General features: G+C 36.7%; 1 long non-coding RNA gene across 1 annotated transcript in view; it reads left to right on the top strand.

Moving 5' to 3' along the window:
* Positions 1-26,195, top strand: part of LOC146442145 (uncharacterized) — a 45,401-nt gene that overhangs the window by 2,597 nt on the left and 16,609 nt on the right. Inside the window, exons 2-3 of the long non-coding RNA XR_014849560.1 lie at positions 79-122; positions 11,557-11,626. This is a non-coding gene — a long non-coding RNA (uncharacterized LOC146442145). The remainder of the gene's footprint in view (positions 1-78; positions 123-11,556; positions 11,627-26,195) is intronic.

The raw sequence follows: 26,195 nt of genomic DNA, 5'->3' as shown, positions 1-26,195 counted from the left end.
AGACAAGTATTCAAATCTCAGGCTGAAATAGTTCCTCTGACTACTTTTTTTTTTTCTTCTTTTCATATCTACATGGAGCATCAACAGCATGCCTAAACTTCAGCCTCTCCACAGGGGTCCTGGTAGGTAAGAAATTTTGGCACCGAATACAACAGAAGAACAAAGTCAGAGCTCAAGCAAACAAATTATTATATATGTATGTAAAAGGAAAAAGCCCTACTAATAGAGGCTAAAACCATCACTACATTTACAGCATATCATCTCAGAAATTATAAACCCTTTATTTTTATATGTAGGAGTTAAGGAAAGTATTAAAAGCAGGACCATACTAAAGATTGAAACATATACGTACATACATACATATTGTATACACATATTTCCTGCAGACCTTGTTAAAGGGAAGCAATCAAATAACATCAGATATTGCTTCAATCAAATAAATGTTAATTATTTAACTTCAGAGGCAGAGAAGAGCCAGAGCCATTAATTTAGGTTCACTTCCTCAATATGTGTTTTGTAAAAATACCACCTTTTGGAGATCTTTCTATTATTTTTCAACCTAAAAATTGAAGGATGAAGGTTTTTAAGGCAGACAGCACCACAAAGAACTACACTGAATGTGAAGTTCCCCTACTCCTGTTGATCTTTGTGGTCTTCCTTTTCAAAGAGAAGGATGAACAGCATTTTACTGATAACTAATGAAAATTCTTCACTTTTGGAGTATGTACATACTTCAATAAATGCATATACAATAAATGTGCAGGGAGTGACAAAAGGAAGAATTTACCTTAAACTTTTCACACTGATTATGGTAGCTGTGGCTAGAAAGGAGGAATAAGGTCTGTTCTCAAGCATGACATGCAAACACATACACACACAGAGTGTTTACACACATAACGATCATATACAGCAATACATATATTCTGTAAGATGAGATTTTGACTCTGCTCCAAATGTTGATGCTTTTTTAGGTGGACAAATCAGTCATGCAATGTCTTTCATGAAAATATTTCTCATAGTGAAGAAACCACAGCATAACACCACATGGTCATAGAAGATTCTTTACTGTCTTGTGGCCAGCACAGTCTTTCATTTCTAAATGCTCTGTACCAAGGGGAATAAAGCCAATTCAAGGCTTCGTTCTCTCACGAGGCTGGAAATGCTAGGCATAAATTGCTTCTTCTTTCTCTTGGTATATGACTATGCACATGCATGGATCACAATCAGAAAAAAAAAAATTTGGTTTTTGTGCAAACTCAGAGAGCTGAATGATGAATCTTATGTGTCCTCTGTCTATATAAATGTAAAAAATCTACAAAGGCCTCTTTCTTAATGTATAGAGTACCCAGGACTTTCTTTTGAACAACAAATAAGCACCATTCAAATACTCAGTTAAGAAAGGTGGAGTCTACATAGACAAGGCCAATAATGTGCTGCATACTTTCAGAGCTTTAAAAAATGTCTTCACATATGTTATTATGATTTATTAAGCAAATTCTTGACCCTAATAGCTAGTAAAAGCTAGCAAAGTGCAACTGGCTACTTTAATGACCGGAAACATAAATGCTGGTTCACAGAAAGTAATCTCCCAGCCATCATAATGTGCTATAGATCTTTGAGGACACTAAACACTTGACCAAAATGATCTCACCTGCTGTCAAATACTCTCTAAAATCCTTTCCTTGACTGGTCAATGAGAACACTGTGGTGAAAAGATATGGCTTATATCAACATATTGGAGACATCATCATCATCAGGCTACATGCAGGAGCAGACAATGGATATTGTTTCGGTGTTGGTGATGGGTGGCTTCCAGTGACTGGCTTAAGAAGTACCCAAGGTGGTGTAGAACAATTTTTAAGTCAACCTCAGCTGATTGTGAGAGAGTTGTAAATCTATAGGTTACCTATATGGACCCCTGCATGGATTAATCTCACTCCTTTTCAGAGATCTCTGGAGATAATTGCAATACCACAATTTTGCTGAACTTTCACCAGCTCCACCACCTCCATCTTAGCCTCTACAACCAGTGTTATCTCCCAAAAGATGGAACATAAAATGATGAGAAAAGTTTAAGTTGATGCAAGGATCTGGAGAGCTAAAAGGCCACTCATAGCTGAACAAGACACTTTAAACTTTTAAAGCAACCTCCTAAAGGGAAAAGTAAGTTAATGCAAAACACTGAAAGGAGCAATCAGTAATGTTGACTGTACCTTCAACAGAGGATATGCCCCCACTAGCTGATAATGTAGAACAATCTTGAGGCTGTATTAGATTCATAGATAGTCCTGACTACAGAGATAATTGTGGTAAGAAATGGTTGTGCTCCCACTTCCCCAAGAGGCTGTGCCTATTGCTGTCAAAAGAAGATCTGGAAACTGTGATTCATGCTTTTATCATCTCCATGTTCCTAACTTAGGGCTAAGGGCTCCACAGAAGTTTCATCTTGTGCAACACTCAGCAGCCCACCTCTTAAGCAGGAAAACCTGCCAAGAGATCATAATGGAAATCTGCACACTCTAATGGATTTCTGCATTCATTATCCAGATACAAATCAACTTCCTGGTCCTTATATTTAAGGATATTTTAGATACTGGCTCTTAGCCAAGATCCACCATGCAACTTTGCTTATTGAAAATGCTGAAGTCTATGCAACCTATGTTCAAATGCTCAGAAATGTTTCATATATTTGGCTTCTGCCCCTGGAAGGAAAATTTAACATAATTCAAGATGTAGTGTGAATCACATCATCTCACAAGCAAATCTTTCCATAATAGTGTGGCTTTAGGAAGAATGACAAGAAGTGAAAGAAAAGGAAGGAGTAAAGTGAGAAGAAAAAAAATGAGGAAAACATATATGCCTCTGAAACCTGTAACCTGAAGTACAGATATGGACAGAAGCTTTTTGTAAACATCCATAATTTACTTTTGAGTGTGAGAATTACAGACTTATTACATGTGTTGATAGAATTAGTGACATATAAAACTTTCTGCCCAAGAATCTTAGAATCTGAGGGTACTCATATGATATGCTGAAAGGGAACAAAAGGAAAGAGAGAGATGAGTTGGGATGGAGATAAAACTTATACAATTGCAAGGAAAGTAAGAAAGTATTTTTGTATCTATAGACAAACATCCTCAATGCTTTTTTGGCTACTGAAAGCTGACCTACCAAACGTTTCCTTTAAAGTAAACAAGGAAAGAAGGGGAAGAAGAATGAGAAAATGAGGGTAGGATGTCAGCTAATAGGAGGTAGAACCTTAATTTTGTATTTTTACATGTATTTTGTTGCAGCATTAAGTAATGTATATTTTGAGCACATCTAGGAACTACTTGGTCACATTTAGCTAGTTCTAAAAGTGTGTTGTGCATATCTGCTGCTTCAGTTAGAGCTTATTTTGGTGTTTTAAGTAATGTTTACAGGAAAATGTACACAAAAATAAATCCTCATTCCTAGGTGTAAACACCACCAAAAATAATTATTTGGAACCAAAATCGTTTCATTGTATTTTTAATTTTTTCAAGTTAATACATTTCCCAAGCACATAGAAGTAAAGTTCTAGTGTTAAGAGGGAGATACTAAAGATCCTAAATTGTAAATTTTTCACCAGGATCAGTGTTCTCCGAATTTGAGCTTTTACTGCTCTAAATTGCTTGTGTTCACAGTAAAGAACTTTGAAACTGAGGACACAAAAAATATTAATTCTACTGCATTATAACAGTATGACAGGCTTGTCCACTGGCTAGTTTCCTGATAGTCTGCCTAGTTTTATTCTAGCTCCTCCCAGCTCTCTCAGAGCTACTAAGCATGGGCATATGCATCAGCAGTGGTCTCTAGGCTGAAGTGACCATTAAAGATATTATGTGGTGGAATCTCTACACAAATTAGCAGGTACCTTCTAGCTCATCAAGAGATGTGGCTTTCTCCATGCTAATCTACATCTGAGTTTCACAAACATGGAGATTCAGGGATAAGGCTCCAGTGGAATCATAAAATATTTGCTAGTCTGTCATTAACATGAACCTGGTTGTTAGTGGGGTGGAGTACTCCATCTACTTTCTGGCTCTTGCTCCAAGACTGCTGACAGATTTATGTGAAGCAGAATTCGTACACACTTCTAGCTGCTGCCCAAAATGGTGAAGGTCTTATTTTTTTTTCTCCCTGCAGATGGACAGTACCAAAGTGCAGCTAATGCTGTCACATTAAGTGACTCCAATATTGTAAAGTCGAAAATAGGTAAAATGGATAAACATTTTTTTGAAATTCATCCAAATACTATTACAGTTTATTTGTATAAGGCAAACAGTAGGCTAGGCTATTAAGGCAGGGGAGAAAACAGAGTATTTTCCTCTAAGACCTTATAACCTAAGCAGCATATAAACAAGGAACCTGGTCTTGGGAGACGCTGAGCTCATACATACTACAGTGATAAGTACAATAAAACAGCCTAGGTTAGATTCCTAGAGCATCTTAATTTACTCTGAGATGGTGAAAGAAGGTTGGTGTTAGAGCCTGTTTGATGCAAGAGATAACAAAACAAACTGTTAAAAAGAGCAAGAGTTCAGAGGACCAAAGCTAAGAATAATTTTGGGAAGGCTTTGAAGAGTATAGGATGCTATTGTTGAAAGGATAAGTAGTGAGTACTAGATTTCATTAATTAGGTGTAAAACATCAAGACTGATGTCCCTGATTTTAGGATTTTTCTTGGTTTTTATTGCTGTTTAAGAATCACTGCTCCCACAACATCATGCTAACTTCACTGAGTTTGAGATTAGCTGGGGCAATAGCTGGGGAGATAACCTCAGACTTGTGTGTAAAGGAGTGTGTTTCAGGTCCTGCTTTAGGCTCTGCCACCATTTGGTTGGGGTTGTCTAGATGGAAAAGGTAGATACTAGTAAGCATAAATGTGAATTTATGATAGTCTGGCTACACTGCACAGGGATTGCCTTTAGTGGAAAGCGCAGTGTATAGCACCAAACAATGCATACTAGGAATATCCATGCAAAAAGGTACCTATTTAGACAGGAATGAAGACAGAATACTTAAGAACTTATTATCTAAACAACAGATTAAGAAACAGCCCATTCCTAAGAGGCGGTGCAGTTCATGCTGTATTAATTCACCCCCTCGCTTACTGAATACTAACTTCTTGTATGGACAAGCAGCATTCAAGCCTTGCAAAAGTGTGAATGGTTAAAGTGATCTCATATATCCCTTTTAATGGGACATCATGTAGGTAGTGTCATCGGTAGCCAAACCATTTAGCTTTGGAAAGCTCCCTCTTACACAGCTGTTGCTTACAGGTGGAACAGTAACACCTGCAGCCATAGCTGATAACATTCACAAAGTATGCCAGAGGTTCTGTCTCTATGAATGGAAATGAGAAGACTGTGAGAAGTCACGGAAATATATTTTGCTCATGACATGTCCTCACTGCCTGAGAGTCCTCCCAGCTGTTGGGTGATGTCTTCCTCAGTGCAATAATGCTCTCAGCTCCTAACACTTAGCATCATTTGTTGGTATTTTTCTGTGTGGGCAGCAGCTGCTAGAAATGCTCAGGCATGTTAGAGGGACTCCAGAGGGAGTGCTTTGTTTATCTCTTCTAGAGCTGCAGGTCCTCATAAGATGGCACACACACTGCAATGTCATTCAGTGGCTTAGGAAAATCTGCCTGGTCCATAAAGGAATGTCAGCTCAGAATTTCCTAGGTGTATATAGTACAAAAGGTTCAAAAATTATATTTCATAATTCACCAAACAATAAAGCAATTTCTGGAATTGAACAGTTCTGTTCAGTCCTTTAACTCTTTATAAATTTATGAGTGGGTTTGTGGCCTGTCACTAATAGGTCTCTAAATTAATAAGCTGACGTGTATTGCAGCACTCTCTAGGGCAAACTTCCTTCAAGTTTAGAGTCTAGCGACCTGCCTTATGTCATGCTGTAGATTCAGCCTTAGCAAAGGGTGGAATTTTCAGCCTGCTTTTTGTTCTGTGATAGTTTACCGTAAGTCAGCTTCCCTTTCTGTGTCATCAGTTAATATTAAAAGCAGAAAAAACAATCATCACTGTCTTCTAGCACTGAACAAGAAGATGAATATCTTTTTTTAATGGGATTTTTGAACAATGGGAAGAGAGAATGGAGCTCTTTTACTTCACAGAGTCTTTCAAAGGAGAGTGAAGGTACCACTGTTTCATTATGTGCAGGCCATGGTTTAGGTCTTTAATCTCCATAGCTGCTCAGAGTTGGGAGTCTTGGGCTGCCATGTGTGCACTCAAAGCTGCATACCTGCTCACCACCTCTGGTACTGCCAACCTAACCATGCACCAGCAGGAGGATAGGAGGTTACATTTGCCATGGCACAGCTGGACCCAAAGGATGGTACTCTGACTGCCCAGAGATTGCAGATATTCTAGGCATCAGAGGCAGAGATATATCCTGCATAAAGGGGCTAGGCCGGGCTAGTTTTTTTATGCTATACTCATGTCTTCCTGCTCACCCAAGAAATTTCTACAAGCCTGTACTCAAAGAAATGCCTAACCTCACTATGGTAACAAGCCACAAAGAATGGGGCATCATATTGCCGGCTCATTGTATGAATGTGCTTTTTGCCTCCTAAAGAGCTTTGTGATTCCTGCCTGCAAACAGGTAAGTCTCATACCCCTCACACCCCCTTGTGCACCGAGCTCATCTGTGTGAGGTGCTACACATTTGTCTTATCTGCACTGGAAGACTAATGTACTGTGGGTTTAACTGGGCCTGTGAAGGGAACAGCATGTGACTAGATATAGTCACAAAAGTATATCAGGCTATTAGTTATTTAAAAATGGTCAAAGAGATAAAAAATCAATTTGGGGGAGGAGGATTGTGAACAGAAATAATGGAGTAAGCACTGCAATACACCCATCTTCTCCGCATTTAACTGTTCAGTCCCCACATGTGCAGAAGGAAAGCACGCTTTAAATGAGACATTCAGCTGGCATAAATCAGGGAGCATCTCTGAAATCAGTGGTTTCACATCTGTGCATCAGCTAAGCACACTGTTGCAGAGTTTTCATCATGGAAGACCAAATGAGTATGATCGCTGCATATTATACAGGAATTATTTAGTAGGCAGAGGCTAGCTCTCTTGCTAAACAGGAACCTATTACAGAGGGAATGCATTCATATACAGCAGTAAAATGCCTGCAGTTCTGATTAAATAAAGAGAAAGGCACAAACCCATGGAAATTAATATTTCTGTAAATCATAAAAGTAAGCCCAAGCTTATTAACAATTTTTATAGGCATTCTATAAAACAGAACAACTATATATGTGAGAAAGGGAGAGAAAGACAAAGAGACAGAGACAGAGTGAGAGAAAAAAAGACAGAGACAGAGAGATAGGGAGAAAAATGTTTTGGATGCAGAGATAGAAAGGGAGAAAAATCTTTAGGATGCATGCAGCAAAAAAGTATTTTGAACAAGAATAAAAATAAAGATCAGAGTTCAAATTAAACTGCCACACAGTCTCTATATGTGATCCGCTCATTATATATTTATTGTTTCTTGACTACTGAAAAATGATCACTATCACTGCTATTTTCATGTGACTTTCAAAAAAAAAAAAGAAAAAGAATACATGTTATCTTCTGTATTATCTCAGTAGGCTAGGTTATATACTGCACATAGTTAAACACAAAATGATGAAACATTCATATAGGCTGCTCTCATTTCCTAGCTTCTCATTTTTACACAGAGCACCTAGATTTGCCAGAATCCTTCTCTCCTTTGGCAAGAGGGCAAGCAAGCAGTCATTTCAGAAACTGGTGCCAGTGCTACCTATGAGTCAGCGTGATGTATTTAATGCTCCATTTGTTAGAGGCTAAGTACATTACCCCTACAGTGCCCTAACCTCTAATGGCTCAGTGCCAGGGAGCCCAAGTCTGGTCCTGAACCTGTATTACTACTCCACATTTTACTGCAGTGTCAGTTGTCTCTAATACATACATTAGATCTAGGCATCAGAGTGCATCATTTTAGCATTAGATTCTGGTATTATGAAATGTATCTATTTCAGAATATTTCTTATTTCCCTGTAATGCATCAAAAACGGGAATGAAAAATTAGACGTGAATTTGAAGTGCAAAAATTTTATGTTTTCATCGTTCTGTGCTAAAGCTGGAGTAAAAATATAGGTGTTTGTAATATGGTGCACAGATCTGACATATAGCTCTTGATGTTCAGGGTTAAATTTAAATCTACATTGCCTGGTTACCAATCTCCGCAGTTGCACCCAGGCAGGACTAGGAAAGATTGATGATTGTGATTGTGAGATTAATCCTGTAATGTTTACAAGACTTCTGAGCTGAAACCTGGTTGGTCATATCATGCTATCCAGAGAAGGCCGCTTGGCTTGCCAGGGTAATTTCTTCTGATGCAGTAAATAACTAGGCATAATGAAAATACTCTGATGTATTCTACTGCCTGATTGATGCTCTGCATGCGATATGGCAAAGCAGTGCACTTCCTATCACAAATTTACATATACAAACCAGCAGAAGAAGCATGATAATGTCAGCATCCTCCAGAAGCCCTAGGATGCTACACAATTTTATAGCAGTTATGAATTACTGTTGACCTTTCTGGCCTCTTATACCAGTATGCTAGACTCAAGCATATTGAAAGTCATCAGTCTGAAGCAGTCATTCTTTACATAATTATGGCTATTTGTGTGTGGGAGGATGGTGTTTCTTTTATTGTTAAAAATTAGCATTAAAGAATATCACTGCTGTGATTGAATGGCCCATCTGTTTTAAGGATATATTTTAATAGAAACAGAGAAAAGTATGATTTGAACTCTGCAAACTATTTTTATAAGCCAAAGAATGCCAAAATGTGGACTTTTACAATTCAGTACTTAATGAAAGAGCATGGCTAGTGTCCTGGTTTCAACACAGACCCCTTTTATTTTTTTTATTTTTTTTTAACAGGCTAAAAGGTCTTAGCACTTAGCACTATCATTTAAACTAAATTTCTTGCTGGATTTTGCAAGTCTAAATTAACGGGAAATATTCAGTATTGGTATAAAAGTCTTTCAAGTACAAATATAGATTAAATCTTTGAAATCATGTAGATGCATTAGTTAAAGGAGCTTCCATATTTCATACTAAATATTTGAATAATCAGGCTTTCAGAACATCACTAAAACACAGCTCCTTATTATCATTTGCATTTTAATGTCCTTAAAATTATTACACTAAGGGAAATGTTTTTGATACATTACAGCATTTCCTCTAAATGTGTGATTATGTTAATGGGTTTTCAATCAGGATCCTAGCCTGACACCATAGGAAAATTTATGCAAAGTTCATACCCTGTCAGGGCCTTTAATCAGGACCATTTATTAGACCCCTGCCTTCTTTGATGGTTGCTGCTCCCTTTATTAAATATACTGACTTGGCCATCTGAAGAAAAGGACAATAAAAGGTTACTGGGGATGAAAGCATGAATGCTATTTGCTCATGTTTCCTTTACAGACACTTCTTCAATAATTAAGGAAGGGCTTTCTTTGGCCTTTTAGGCTTTTGAAGTGCATATCAAACATAACACTTAGTTCTTGTTTTTATGGAATGTTTAATGCACAGATTTAGGCTTAAGCATAAGTAAACTAACTTAGAGGCTGCTAACAGAATTAATTTAAATAATTTTCACAAAAATCACTGCAGTCACGTATGTCTGCTGACTAGTTGAGCTATATTGAAGTGAGGCAATTAAACTTACTGTAATTTAGAGAAATACTGAAAACAATGGCTTCCCCGCTGCTTCTTTTTTCCTTATACTGGTTATTTTTCTACCTTTTTTCTGGGCAAACCTTGGCATAACAAAGTCATCACTGCATCTGATAAAACAGCTTTCAATGTGAGAACTGTTTCCAAGATCCCTCAATATATATGCTAGTTACTTTATAAAATTATTTAATACACTGCTTAAGGATTTATAGGAGGGTTGAAACTGGCATGAGTGACACTAATTTTTCCCCTGGATCGCATGCAGAGAAAAACACAACAAACAGCAGATCTAACTAAGTAGTATTGACAACCTGGGGTTTGGATACAAATTCAATATGAGAAAACAGACTCACTTCAATGAAATACAAATAAACAACGAATTCTGTTTTGACATGTCTAAATAGGTAGTAGGTGACTGAGAGGCTTGGGTCTCATAGGAAAGCCATTAGTGGAGCATTTGATAGGAAAACGTTTGATTTGAATGCAAGTTGCGTTTCCCCTCAGGGGGTGATCTGAGTGGTATACTGGGGATTCACAGGCGCCCTTTTCACTAGAAAATGCCTGCTGGGCTGTATCTTGATAAATGAAATTTGTAGGATCTCCTAATACTAACAAGTATATAACTATATCATCTATTTAGAAGGCATGCTAATTATATTGGTTCACTGATGTTCATTTTCTCATTCTGCAAAAATATATTAAAAAGTTTTAATAATGAGCACCTGGGTCAATTCTATGTCCAGCCTGGGAAAAATAATAATACTTCATTAGTTTAATTATCAATATTTATTGCTCTGAAAAAAAGGAATTCATTATTTTTCCCCACAAGCAATTGGTAAATATTCAGTGAAATGATAGGATTGCAGCAAGAAATTAGTTACATAAATGGAACTGACCTGATCTACAATAGAGTCTTTAGCTAAGAAACTTTAAACTATATAGTACTCTGCCATCTTTTTTTGCCAGAAACTGTATCCTAAATATTATCATGGCCGTCATAAGTATTCATAAAATGAATCATCTCCAACAAGATATTCAGATGGAAACAAGTACATTCTTTTTAGTATTTAGATATCTACATGCCTTTGTGTACATCTCTTAAGATGGTAGGTGTTTTTGAAACAAATGATTTGATACCTAAATTGTACAGTAAAAAATAAGCAATATATTTGAGAAAATGAGGAGATTTGGCTTTATTCTCACATTGGAATCTTACAGAAAAATAACTAAGGTGTTATTATATACACTAGTGTGTGAACCCCCCCAAAAACCATTTAAATTTCAAACTGTTCCAGTCACAAAGCAAGAGTATTAGAAAAATACGGGGTTCAAAAGAAATGAATGAGGCACTAAGGAGTTAATGTTCAGAGATGAACCTTGGAGTTAGGGATTGTTTATGATGCCAAAAATGTTGCTGAAGGTAATCTTAGTAAAACAACCCTTCAAAATTAGTATTACATTTAATTGCATGCATGTGTTTCTGATATGTCTCATCAGTGTTAAGCATCATTTTATCTTTCTGTTTGTCCACACAAAGAAGCCAGCAGACTGAATGATACTGGTAATGCCTGTTAGTTTGAAAGCAGAGAATGGACGGTATGCAGCTTAAAGCACATCAAAGAAAATGTAACAGGACCTCAGTATGTCTTCCTATTAGACAACACGTTGTTACTACGTAGAAATACTATTTCTCATATTTATGTAGTTTAGCAGATCAGAAGATACCTTTCAGAATTAGTAATTAGTAAAAAAAACCAAAACCAAAATAACAAAAAATTTTTCCCTTTCAGTAAGGTAGATAAATGAAAAAAGAAATTTTATACTTCCATGAATAAAGAAAGCAGGAGGATATTAATTCATGTAAGACACAGTTTACTGGTTTATGTCGAAGTAAGCTATCCTGATTAGCTAAATGGATCAAGTGTAAGGACATTAAAAGGGATAAGGTGGCTTCTGAACATATAAGAATATATAACATCATATAAATATATATATGTATTTGTTCTATATTGTTCATGTGCATGCACACACATTCTGCATATGTTAGGCCTTCTGAGAAAGAGGCAAACAATATAGATGAAAATCAGCATCTGCAAAAGGCAGCAATCCCATGATTCCATCTGAGCCAATCACTTAACATATCATTCATAATGCTAGCCTGCTTTCATCATCCTCACCCTGTCACTGGCATCTTTCTTCATTTTCTTCTGCTTCTCAGTTCCAAGAAAGTGGAACCACTGTATCATTTACTGTCCACAACCTAAGCTGCTGATTTAAAGGCTGATTTTTTATTTTCCATAATGTCATATAACTATCCTTTCTGCTTGCTATAAAAGTTTAAGTTCAGAAAGATCTTGGGTAATTTTAACACTGAGAGCTGTGCAGGGAGCTCAATTTTCTCATTTTTCCCTCTGACATTCTTCCTTTCTTTACAAAATTTATAATTACTAGCTTTTAAAGAATGTGATATTCAGTTTCCCCTTCCTTTTTCTTGTTTGTTTTTTTTAATTTTTTAAAATTTTTTTGTTTTTTTGTTTTTCTTTGTTTTGGTGTTTTTTTTTTTATTTTTGGCTTCCAGGGTTATACAGCTAACTAATGTAGGAAAACTTAAGTAGCTTTTATTTATGCTCAAGAAAATTTCCAAATTACTAAAAAATTCTGCTATCATTTTTTTTCTTTAATGACAAGAGACATTATATTTATTAAGCATATTCCCCCAATGTTGATAGTTAGATTGCTTTTATTAATGATTCCTAAAATCAAATGCAGGGCATTTTTTTCTTCCCTTTTTTCCCCCCATATTATTATTATTGTTACAGTGGACAGTGATGACTCTGTGTCTTAAAACCTAATCACTAGTGCCTATTAAATTTGGGTTTCATATGTTGCTGGAGGTAGAACTGATTATCATAGTGAATGAAATACTTGTTTGGCGTATTCCCAGAGGGCAAAAAGTCATTCTTCAAGGTGATGCATCTCATTTGAGGAATACATTAACAATTGAAGGCAGTTAAAAATACATGTGAACTCCCAGTGAGGCAAATCTGAGGTTGACCACATATATTTACTGACTGACTCTTGCCTCATTCAGGGGAGAAAACTGTGATATGGAAGGCTGGTTCCTGCAACACATGAGACCTTAATTTACAACTCTAATGTGGCAAGTAGATCATAGCTGCTTAGAAAATATTTAGGATTTAACGCTCTGTATGGGTTTAAGATGTCTTTTGTATCTTAGAAGGTTAAAGAAAAAGTATGAAAAAAGATAAGGCTCAACAGCATTAAAGGTCAAGTTTGTGATCGAAATTAACTTCTTATTTCAAGGTTGTGTGATAAAATAAAGAATAAGACAGATGCATTTTCGAAACCATGCTGAGATCCACAGTGAAAAGTTTTATACAATAGAAAACAGGAGACAGGCTACATTAAGGCCAGCATTATTGCTATGAAATGCCAGGTTACAGAATGATTGCATTAATTGCAGCAGCACCTTGAACAGATGGAGTGATACAGAGGATATCCTATACAATGATGAAACATATTACTGTAACAAATGCTATTTTTCCTCCAAATCCATTTCCATTAGTGGAAAATAAAGCAGAAATAGAAAGAAAGCCAGGGTACCAAATTTTCTGAAGTAGAGCTGGGCACTAACCAAGTGAAATATGAAATGTAAAGCAACATTGTGTAATAAAACCTAACCCCCACCAAAAGAATGCAGTATTTGAGCTTGTTTTGTCATCAAATTAAAACTTAAATTCTACCATGTAGCTTTTTATTTATTTGGAAAAAAGTGATTTTTCAAAAGGTATAAATATTAACATTCTGATGCACAAGGAAGCACTGCCAATTTTTCAACCTTTCTTCCAGCAAATAGATTCAGACAGACAGGAAGTTTTGCAGAAGAGAAAACAGAGGTAGATCAGACTAGAATGCTTTTCATCTCCAAATAGTATCTTCCTGCAAATTCAAGAAATGGTAATTTTAACTGCAAAATATATTCATATATGAATGCATTCATATGTTTCACCCCATTACAAAGCCACCATTAGAGTGAGAACATGTGTACTGAAAGACACGGGATAATAATTACAAAACTGACATATGTGTCGCTATCAAAAGAAGTTCCAAGGCAAAAACAAAGACAAAATCCATTAGGGTTTTGCTCCCTCCACCCCCCAAATGTTAACACCTAAATTCTGAGTAGCATCATGACATCTCTGCACCACAACCCAAGCCATTCTCAGTTCCCAGGTACATTATAACTGAAACATCTTGCAATCTGCCCCTCAGTACAGTCAAGATATCACAATATTTTACTGCAGTCCGTCAATTTGTATGTTTCTTGAAACACAGAACTGCTGTGTGATTCCAGGATATCCATTTTCCAAGGCAGCCGCTGAAGGCAGAGTGGGAGGTAGTGAAACAGAGAAATAGGGTAAGGATGGGAAGGGACAGAATTTTATCAGGAAACACCACTCTCATGGAAGGAATCATTTATGCAGTCCATAATCCAAATTGTTATACAAGAAATCCTTCACTGAGGCTACAGATCTAACAATACATATAAAGCAAAATTGCATGGACCTGTCGAAGTTGGCAGAGACATATGGGGCTGGAAAGCCTGAGGATTCTGCACTGAGAATGATGAGTTAGGATTTACGCAGGGAGCTCTGTCTGTAAGTGTGATTAGCCAGATAGGTGAAAAGGAACCTAATGCTTAGTCAGAAATTCCATGAAAGGGGCTGTTGAAAAATCAGGAGATATGGTAAGAAGAAAGCAACAGCCCAGATGTGCCTTTGGGGAAAGCCTTAATGCCTTACCTATGGCTTGCTGAAAGCCAAGGGTAGGTCTGGTTAAAATTACCATCTCGTTGTGGAGTTGCACATCTAATAAGCTATTCAATAAGATCCTTAATAAGGACCTACAGAATCCAGAGCCATTGCAGAGAGGCACCTGTCAGAGTCAGTGAGCTGTACTCATAGCTTGAACATGCTCACAGGTGCACACTTTTGAAGAGGATGTATAATCTTGCCTTTTGGACTCCAAAAGTAAATCTACCACATATTTTGATGTTGGATTGCCCCACTCAATTTAATTTACAAAATAAGTAACTGAGGAGCCTTAACCCTTGGATTCTAAAATCTGTCATTTCCTTCCCCAAGTCCCTTTTTAGATTCCCTTAATCTCTCTGTTTCTCAGGTTTTCTATGTCCTTCCTGAAGTATGGTTGAATATTTATCCTACTCACCCTTTTCCTGTGCTATGTACAAAGTGAAATTGCATTCCATACTGCTACCTGGTATTGGTTTTCTTTTCATACCACAGGGAAGTGTGAGCCATGGAGGCTCACACAGGTCCTGCAGAAAGGACCAGCAGTTGTCTCTGACTGACTCAGTATTGTATTTCAAGTCCAAGTCACTGCTGTCTAGAATTATTCAGATCTCTCACAAGAATCCTTTTTGATTTTCACTCTCCAATATGTTATGTTTTATTGTGTAGTGCTAAAACGTACAAACCCCACCCATTTGAATAAGCCATTCAATCACTTTCTGAAAGTTAGATGTGCTCATCATTTGCTACCACACCAACATCTGTATCATCTGAAAAACGTGAAATTGACATATGCATTTTTGATTAAGAGGTTAGCTAACACTGGATCCAGATTTGAAATTCTGGACCTGACTGGAAAAGTCACTTTATTGTTTTCTAGCAATACTAATTTCTGTCATCTGTCAAGTTGTATCACCCATTAACCACATAGGGTTCAACCTATGATTAACCATAATATCTTTTAGTAATAAGTCAGTTGGTTGGAAGAAGTCCCCATTACCAGCAGAATGTTTTTGTAACGGAAGTCTTTAATCCTATTAAAAGGCTCAAACAAAAAACTCCATACAATTTGATGACAATTCCTGTCTTTTCAAAAATAACTTGGCATAGATTATACTTTTTCCTCTTATAATTAAATTTCTAGCTACTTTGTGAGTAATGGCTTTTTAGTTAAATTTAGCACCATTCAGTCCCATTAGTAATTCTCTGGCTTAACTTCTGAACTTTTTGAAGTATTTGGAAATCACTTACAGTTTTCAAGTCCCTAGGAATTAGCCCTGTTTTCCATTTCTCTGTGGTTAACATTTATGATTTAGAGATATACTGGGTGGTTACCAAGTGTGAGATATCTTGGCCAGTTAACTTAAAACTGTTAAAAATCTTTGCCACAATGGGTAAAATTACAATTACAAGAGCATCATATGGGACAGGTACAGCTCTCTGTTTCAAATAAGTGAAATACCTGCTGAACGTTCCTGTCTTTATACATCAGTACATGATCAAACAAACTTAGCAGTGAACCTATAGATGTTGCCAATAAGATTTTTAAAGCAGTCTTACTTTTTTTTATTCTATGGGAAATTGATATTTCATTGAAACTTCATCTTTCCTTTAGTTCTCCTAGAGGTTTTAACTTCCAGCTTATATCTACTTTCATTTGCTTTCCCATTTTTCCTTCCATCATATACTGCTATTTGTTCTATTGTTATGTCTATAGCAGTTTAAAGCCAAGAAATCCAATATGACATTTTCTAAAAAATTCTAATTTCATTGATATATATCAGGATAACCTTGAGAATGTTTTACTTGTTAATACTTGCAAATTTGGGAAAATCAGCTACTTTAATGTAACAGTATTTATATCAGTCACCAATACTGCTGTATTTGCTTTTTAAAATTTTTGAAGTCAGAAATTCACTTTATTTATCCAAAAAAATCATAGTATCATAGAATATCTCAAATTGGAGGGTATGCCTAAGGAACATTGAGTCCAACTCCCTGCTTCTTGCAGGTGGATGTGTGCCTTCAGATGCCTGATACCCTATTATACATCTCTGATGAAACATTTTCTCTACTATATTTAGAAACTCAGTTTTAAAATTAGCTGCATGAAATACATTCTAAAGAAACAATTTTTCCTATGGGTGAATGCTTATGGAAGCCTTGATGTTCCTCCTGATTTGAACAGGTGTTTTGTCAGATGCCCACCTCTAACACCATCAAAGCTTTGCAGCAGGCACAACTTAAATCCGTAAATATCAAAGGCTTTGTGATTTTTGTAATATCTGCCCAAACAAATCTCTGATGTAACGTGCTACCTTGTGTATTCTGCTACATTCTAACCTTGCAAGATTGGTTTAATGCTTAGCTTTAATTATCCGTTCAAATGAAAAGTCCTGGTGAGTTTCAGTAACCCACTTTGTATTTCTTCTTATGCATTATTATCCTATCTTGTTAATAAATTCTCAATAGCAATATCTCTGAGTTTGGATTTATCATATGTAGGATACCAAAATAAGTTCCTGGACATGCACATTTCATGTCAGCAGTGGTGTCTAGTTTTGGAAGCCTTCTTCTTGGGATCGAAAGGAAAATTTTGTGGACTCTGACTAAATAATTTCTTCTTGGCAGTGAGCTATTATATGCTAATTTTTGAATTATGCTGAACAATTCTATTTTATTCATAAAACACTTACAATCAGTTTAATATGCAAACATTCATCCATTCTTCCTTTTAATCTATATCCTACCAGAGAGGAGTGCTTTTCTGCTTACATATCACCCTGGTGTCAATTCATCTTACATTATGCTCTCTATTCCTCACCCGTTTTTCTGGGGTCAACTTCCCAGGAAGAATGTATCCAGAGGAAGGAAGACCAACAACTTCATCTCTGCTGAAGGCAGATGTTTTTAGCAAACTTGAATCTCATAACATTGTTTTAAAATATAAATGCATCTTCCATCTACAATTTGATTTGGGGGCTACTCTCCCACTTTCTTCAGAAGGATACTTGGGAAATAAAAAAGGCTTTCTTCCAAAATATCTGTGTGTTTTGTTTGTCACTTCAAAAATCTAATCCCTGCTGTTACAACAAAGTTTTATATGACTATTCCTTTCTAAGCTCCAAATGCTAAGGTACTTGTGTTTGTATGGGTGTCTGTGCACAGGTTGCAAGCTCTTACAGATGACAGTTTCACATGTCATAAACATTCCTATCCCACAATGCCTGATCTGTGACTGTCCCAAAAATATACACTCCTGCCAACTTCTTCAAAGCTGCCACATATTCAGAGAGTGCTCGCCCTTCTAGCTGATTTCCCTAGTGTAGTTTGTATCATTCTGCAATAATGTTTGTTCTAAGAACAATATATCTCCTCAAAACATCAATCTTTTAAACCAGTTTTTGTGGTGTCTGTCAATACTCAGTCAACTTTTCTCCTAACTTGGATTACAGACACTACCTTATGTTTTTCTTCAGTAGAAATTCATGAGAAAACAAGCCTTGAAGTTTTTTATTTTTACCAAATAAAGCTATTTTCATTGTTTTCCTTTCAGACAGGTTGACTTTTCCTTTTGTAGATTGTCCTTGATGTGATTCTTTGGGGGGCAGAAAACCCCCTGCAGAGCTCTTAACTGATTCAGGCCAATGCTGGATTCTTGACCAAGTATTCCTTTTTTGTATTTGGAAAGGAATTTTAAAACTCCCACTGAGTGTTCCTTAGCAAAATGATAACTTAATAGACAGTTGTTCCTAGGAGAGATCCAACATAATTCAAGCAAAGGAAAACAGTTCTGTGGACACAGGTCTGTAACCACAGTCTGACTTAATTAGAAGCACCACGAGTTGCAGGAAAGCTTCATTTCTAGATGTGTAGTGTTCCCAATAACTCAAGCACTGGCAGGAGCACAGACACGAATTCTACTTTATATATTCCTTCAGTTTCACCAATGGCTTTCTAATCCAAACTCTCTAATCATATATCTCCCTGGAAGTGCAAATTTCTTTTATAACTTTAGAACCCTAAGGAACACTCGCAGAGCCTTCTTCCCCCTTTTCCTCCTTTTCTAGGCACTGCTGCCTTTCTTAGCCAAATTCTGCATGCAGGCTTCTAGAGATCTTAGAACTAAGATTAATTAATTTGCATTTGATTGTTTTGGAATCTATTATCAGTTCACATATTGTGTTTCTGATACAAAAATTCTAGAGAAAATATGAAGAGACTGCAAAGTATCTGCCTACAAGTTAACAGCACTCTGATTTTGAAGCATGCTGAGGTTCAAATGTTTTGGCTGTACTTGTGACACACCATTTAAAAATGCCATGTCAGGAGTGGGGTGACAAGAACTGGCTCTCAAAAGGCTACAAAGCCTTATTCAGATTGAGGATCTCAGAAGGACCTTGTCTATTCCATCCATCCAATTCTCTCCAGTGTTGTATAAAACTTGAAATTTCATATGCAGAAATCACAAATATTCTAGATATAAAGATAATATTGCATAAACATCATACTGTTTGTGATTTTAAAAATCCTGTTGCACAGGCCCATTCACTCTCAGTATCATATTCATACTTAGGGCATCATAGATTATCTGCTTCGGTGAATAAGCTGCCCTAAAGCCTTAGGATAAGGAACACCTATTTTTATCCTTTGAAAATTGTAAATAGCTCCAAAAGTTTACTTATGTAGAGTATGAATATCAGTGTCAAACCTGAAATATGTCCGAAAACATATTTTTTCCTATAAAGGAACTTTCTTTAGCATGACACCTACTGTTTCATTATCCCATGCAGTCTGAGTAATCTTTTTTCATCATTGGCTGACTCTTGTATCCATTTAGAAGCCAAATACCAAATCAGGAGACATAGCTGAAATAATTCTGCCAAATGTGGAGAAAGAATAATTCTTTGTCAGTAAGAAAAGAGATGGCAGCTTTACCTAGGAAAAGGTGCAATCCCAGACCACAACATTTCTGGTGAAATAGCCCTAATAATTTTTTATGAACAGAGCTTTTTTATTTGATAGTAATAAAAAAACCAATTAGAAATAAAATCTTGGTTGTCTCACAGACTAGAGGTGACAGGCTAGATAGGTAATATTTATACAACACATGGGCAAGCTCTGACACTGTTTCATAAGGCATTCTTGATATTTTACAATGGACCTATTATTTGCAAAATAATTTGCAATTTTGAATAATATATTCCTATTTATAACATTTTTTTGTGAATGCACTGGCAAAATTTCAATAAACAACCCACTGTAAAACTTATAAGTGTAAAAAGAAATATTACTCTTTTTACAGATTCAATAAATTGACTAGCTTTTCTTTCTGCTGTTGAATATTGTGATTAATGCTAAAGTATTCTGGGTAATCACAAAGGTGAAAAATCTGAAGCTTTGCAGCATTACAAATTACTTAAGAATAACTGAACTTGAGTAAATTATCCATATGTTACTTTCAAATGGCAAAGATATCCAAATCATCTACAACACTGATATCTTTAATGAGTCAAGGTTATTTTACCATTTAGCTTATATGTGAAAATCAATAGATAAGCTTTCTCTTTAGCTTTCAGTCAAGTTCAGACATGTTAGAAGCTGGTGGAACTTAAAGTTTATTTGTGGTCCTATCATACACGATAAAAATCTGAAGAGGGTTATTCTGATTTTACCTTTGCTTGACCTCAAAGTTTTACTAGTTTTAGGTTTTAGGATGTCAAATATATGTCACATCCGACCTTCTGTTGTCAAACAGTTTTTCAAGATATTGTACATAAACTTGTCTTTCTAGGTGACTAGTAACACATTTCCCAAGTCTTATCATATGAATGAAATGCAGATTTTTGATTTATCTGATATAGCTGTGCAAGTCCATATTTGGAACAGGGACACAAAATGCATAGTTTAAATACATAATACCTACATTTTTTCTTTCCTTGCTCAGTGAAAGGAGATAATCTATTCTTCTTTCAAGACCTTACTATTGATAGAGCACTTCATCACCATTGGAAATGCTGCTTCAGTGTATCCCATGGACGAGGAATTGCCACTGGCTGGCCTGAGCTGAATCTTCTCAACTTAGCAATGAGGAGTATCTTCCATAGGCTGAGGGGAAACATTGGTTTCTGAAAAGAATGGAGGACATTCCCTATTAATGACTCTTCATAAAGAACTTATTTCTTGGAAAGGCCAGAAATATAAGTGAGTGCACCTTTGCAAGAATTCAACTTATTTATACTTCTAGTAGCTACAGATGTAGTGCAACCAACCAACCATTGTATATTTGTGCCCAACAGCTACCAGACTGCTGGTAATTATTTTTCTATATATCAGTATATATTTTTAATCAAATTTTAATCACACAGTTCACACTGAGATAATTGAAAATTGGGGAAAAGAAAGCAACAACACTCTGTCAGCTGGTGCGTTCTAAATCATGTACATTTGATATCTAGTCTGTACGTGACACAGGCTACAGTTGTGGTTCTGCTCGGTGTCCCTCACTTGCTCATATACAGAAGGACATCTGCCATTCTACCCTGAATATTCTTGGTTTTTTCAGGTTGCTTCTGTTTGTTTTTTATTTTCCTCTATCACCTAGACAGTAGCAATAAAGCTCAAATGATGCCTTTTCCACTGCTTCTTCTTTTCACCAGCTTTATTACCTTATTTCTGTGTACATGCTTTTGGGCTTTCTTTCATTACAATGTCTATCAGAGCATTCACATCTGTCCTCGGTTTTTTTGGTTTTTTTTTTTGGTCCTAGTGTATATCATCATAAAAGGCATCCTTTTCAAATACTTCTGGACATATTAAGAAATGACCATAACAGAATTTCTAAAACTTTCTGTTTATCTTTGGCCTTACCTTATTTTTAATTACTGTATTTTTATTTCTATTCCTTTCAACCAGCTCACTTCATTTAATATCATATGTTTGACAGATTTGGAAATTTTGCACCATTCTGACCCAAACCACAATTAGTAGTATGACAGTGGTCAGTGTTTATCAGGTGTTCAGACATTCAAAATTATAATATAAGGCTTACATACATGAATTGAGACAGGATGAATTTGCTTAATAAGGCTGAAGCAGTCATAAGGCCAAGGAAGCTAAGTTCTGGGCTCCTCAGGACAAGGGAGACATGAGAGTCCTGGAGAGAGTTCAGAGGAGAATGACAAAGATGACTGGGCAACTGCAACATCTCTATTACAGGAACAGCCTGAAGATGTCAAGCTGAGAGGAGACCTCATCAGTGTCTATAAATACATGAATGGAGTATGCTGAGTGGATGGTATTAGGCATTTCTTGGTGGTGCTGAGCAATAGGACAAGAGGCAATGGGCAGAAACTGATGGAAAGGAAGTTCCACCTGAACATGAGGAAGAACTTTTACTGTGGAGTGACCACACACTGGAACAGGTTGCCCAGAGAGGTTGGTTGTGGAGTCTCCCTCACTGGAGATATTCAAGAACTATCTGGACACAATCCTGTGCCATGTGCTCTGGGTGATCCTGCTTGAGCAGGGAGGTTGGACCAGATGACCCAGTGTGATCTCTTCTAACTTTTGCCTTTATAGAGGTAAAATAGCAAAAGAAGTTCAGGTAGTACTTGCAAAGGAGACACAAACTCAGGTGCTTGTCCCCCTTGGCTATTTCTCTTTGCTCAACAGTACCACTAAAGGCATGGTTCTTTCCATGGCACTTTCTCCAGTAGAAATGTAAAATCTGCATATGGTATGCTTGAATTGGAATGATCAAAGCTGCTGAGATTAACTCAAATGAGTGTAAAACAGAGGCAGATTTCCATTTCCATTGCCATCATCTGTGTGTTATTGTCTCTTTGTCTTCTTTACCCATCTAAAAACAATATGGTTTGAAAAGTACTTTATCTATATGCAAAGGGGAAACAGTGTAATATTTATGGGAAATATTTTCATCCAGTTTATATAGCCCATCACAGAGTTGTGCAATATAAGATTTTATCTTCACCCATAGATATACTTTAATAATTATCCTTGTTGCCTTTAGATGAAGAATGCCAATAACTGGTCTACTGTCCCAATATTAATGTTAAAAATAATACAGGCCATATGATACATGTGACAGGATTGCATGAATATTCCACAGTGATGCCAAAATTTGTGTTATCTCTGACAGAAATGGTATTAAAGAAAGTCCATTGTGAATCCATTCATTGCTTGTCACATTGTGGACAAAATGATTAATTATACAGGCACAGATATTTACTCAGTCAGTGTTTTTAAAGTGTTCCATTATATTAAATGTTGCTGTGTGAACTTTGAATGCATTACATGGAAAAGAGACTTTGCCTTCAAGCCTGGAAAATGAACTGGCCTGGTTCACTTGTGTATCTTAGTTTCATCTGTGAGGTATCTGATATCTGAGAAGCAGGAAGCACTGATTCGTATCAACTCTCACACATTTGGACCTTGCTACCCCTGGTCAGAGACCAAGTGACTACCAGTCTTCTGGGAGGCACCAGTGCCCCTTAGCTGAGTTGTTGGGTTCAGTGAAACTCACTGGGGAAGTGGACAGGAGGGGAAAAAAAGCCCTGAACCATTTCAAAAAACAGCACAAATACCTCTTGATAGGTAGCAATTACTGCTGCCAAGACAGGCACCTATTCCCTTGCAGTACCGTGGGACCCTAGTCTCCATGGAGAAGGAGAAACCCACAGTATGACCTCCCAGCTGGGTGCTCTGGGAGAAGGCAGGTAGTACATCCCACTCATATGAACTGCCTGCTTCTTGCTTCCCAAAGCTTACACTTGTATTTGGGTTTCTGCCACATCTGGAAGGCTGGGCAGTTAATTACTACTTACTCTGTAAGACCAGAGCCCAAGTGTACAAGGACTCTTCCATCCTGGTTGCAGCTTGCTGGAAGACCTGTAAACTCATCCTTTCTGAGGATGGGAACGGATCTTAGCGATTGGGACTCAGCTGGAAGCAGCTCACTCACCGCCTTGTACTCACTGTACACCAAGTGTACTCACTGTACACTTGTGCTGGAGAGCGCCAGGGTCTGGGCTGGGTGGCACCACATCTGGGTGGCACCACATCTGGGTGGCTGTGTTTGACATTGTCAGTGGCAGGAAAGGGCTCTGACAGGGATTTAACAGTGTAGACTGTGAAACATGATAGTATTCCTTGTTCTTATCTAGTGGTGGGTTTCTTTGGTTTTCTCTGTTGACAGGTTGGTTTTTTTGTGGCCACAGGAAGGTTTGGGGAGTTCAGCCATGTTTTCAGAGCTGACTTTTAAGAATCTGGATTTGCCCATAATATATATATTGCTGTAGTGACTTGTGGCCAGTAAAAAACCCTTGATTTTATTGAAAGCTGAAGCAGGAATAATGGAAGTGTTAGAAAAGGAAGAAAATTTGGAGGATTTCCTCTGAAGTTTTTTTTGTAGAATTCTGTTTTGTAGCATTCATTTAATATTCCTTATCAATACATCAGGAAAACCTGTCATTCTCACTATGGACAGTGTTGAAAGTACCTACAGGTACATTGTAAATACTGTGTTCTGGGTTTTGGGTTTCATTCTTATTTTTCTTGGTATTTTTCTTCCTGTTATGTTTTATTTTATTTTATTTTATTTTATTTTATTTTATTTTATTTTATTTTATTTATTTTATTTCAGATATTTTATTTTATTTTTATTTTTATTTATTTTATTTTATTTTTAAATTTTTGTTTCTTTCTTTCTTCCAAGGAACATTTCCATTCCCCTTAAATTGTTTTTTGCATTTAAAAGAATTAAATTTCTTTTTCTCAGCTCTGCTTATATCCGTAACATATATATTTTAATTTTCGCACAGAAGAGTATTAAGAGCTCTGTAGCTCCTTCTTTTTGAATAGCTCAGAGCTTGTCAAACAGTAAAGGCTCATTGAGAAAGCTCACAGATGAAGAATTAAAACTTTAAGGAATTAAACAGTTTTTTTAAGACTAAGATAAAGAAAAAAATTCTAAAATATGGCTATTAATAAACCAGATTCTGCCAGTTGCAGTTTTTACCTTCCTCCCATCCCTGTGAGATCTGGTTTTAATCCCAGTCTCTGCATCAGAATTCCATTGGGAATGAGATCTTTCTGTGAGTCAGAGCTAAAGATGTACTCCAGCAGCATGCTGTGCTAAGTTGTGGTCAGCCAATCGAATATCAAAGGGATTAAGTCTGTGAATCATTTAACGGGAAATTTCTCCTGCCTCAGTAGCATTGATGTTTTAAGGTGTGAAATTCAAGAACGGCTTAGTTCTCCTTTGGTCAGACAACTGCTCTGCAGCCTGTGTTATCAAGAGGCAGTCAAGAAGATCCCCTTGGGTCATGTGGCTGGTATACATTTTTGTATTACCATAGTAGGCTAGTTTTAACCTGCAGGATGTAATCCTATTTACCTCACATGTGGTCTGTGCCCAAGGAGCATGTGCTCCACTTATGTACACTATTTGCATTACTAGAGTCCCTGGCAGCTGAGATCATATACCAGGACACCATTTTGCTGAGTACTGTATAAACATAAAGAAAAACAATCTCCTCCCCTTCACTCAAGGGTCTTAAAACAAAATGCAGCAGATAACAGAAGAAGGGATGTGGAACAGAATTTGTCAGCAGACTATGACCTTAGGATACTAGCAGCCTGTTGTCAACATTTCTGTTTTTATTGATGAAATTTTGAAAGAAAAGTTTTAAAGGCATTTTAAAGTTACTCATGGCTAGGAGAAGCATCTTCCAGGAAGCGGGAATAGGTGGAAGAGTAGATAGCAGAAAATGTAACAAATGGACAGTGAGAATAAGTACCATGGGCAGATGGGACATAGAAGTCAGTCTCTCATTATGGAATAGGAGAAGTCAGGTACGAAAAGGGTAGTTATTGGAGACCAGTAACAGCTAATATTTAATTGAGATACAGAAGGCAGGGGTGATATTGTTAAGATATCATCCAGCATCTTTGCTTACAAGTCAGACAAGACTGTATTCATTGGGTTTTGAGAAAAACAGCAAAATAAGGCTTGGAGAAGGTTTCTAGGTTGTTTTTTACTGTTGACATTGGGGATTTGTGTGTGTGTTTTTGTGGCTTTGTTTTTGGGGAGTGCTGGGGAAGATAAAAGTAACCATTTTAGAGGTTAATCTGAAAATATGGAAAAATCTAAAGCAAATGGGATTGGTGAATGTGGCTGGATTATGGGCATTAGTGGCAGGCAAGAAGCTGATCTTGTTCAGTGTCACCAAGAGAGAAAAAACAACAGAAGAAGACATTTCTGATGGAATTAAGAAATACTTCTTAATAGCCAGTTTATGCTTGAGAAGGACCAGAGTAACAACAAAAGGCAAAGTATGGGCAAAATAACACAGATCTGTAAATTAATATGAGTCATACATTGCCAGCAAAAAAAAAATGCTGTTTCAATGCATTTTTTTTAAGAAATTGCCACAAAACTCAGACCAAACCCTTTTCCAGAAGGAAAAATGTTTAAATATAGGTTCTATATTGGGCTGAAGTAGAGAGCTGGTAAGAGACAGTTTCAAATAGTAAAATGATGTCTGAGAATGTTCAGCTCTGCTTTCCCATCTCAG

Source organism: Lichenostomus cassidix, chromosome 2, assembly GCF_008360975.1.
Source record: "Lichenostomus cassidix isolate B80296 chromosome 2, HeHo_3.0, whole genome shotgun sequence".
In the NCBI taxonomy this organism is placed as follows: domain Eukaryota; kingdom Metazoa; phylum Chordata; class Aves; order Passeriformes; family Meliphagidae; genus Lichenostomus; species Lichenostomus cassidix.
Note: the sequence above shows the minus strand (reverse complement) of the source record. Positions and strands in the feature narration are given on the sequence as shown.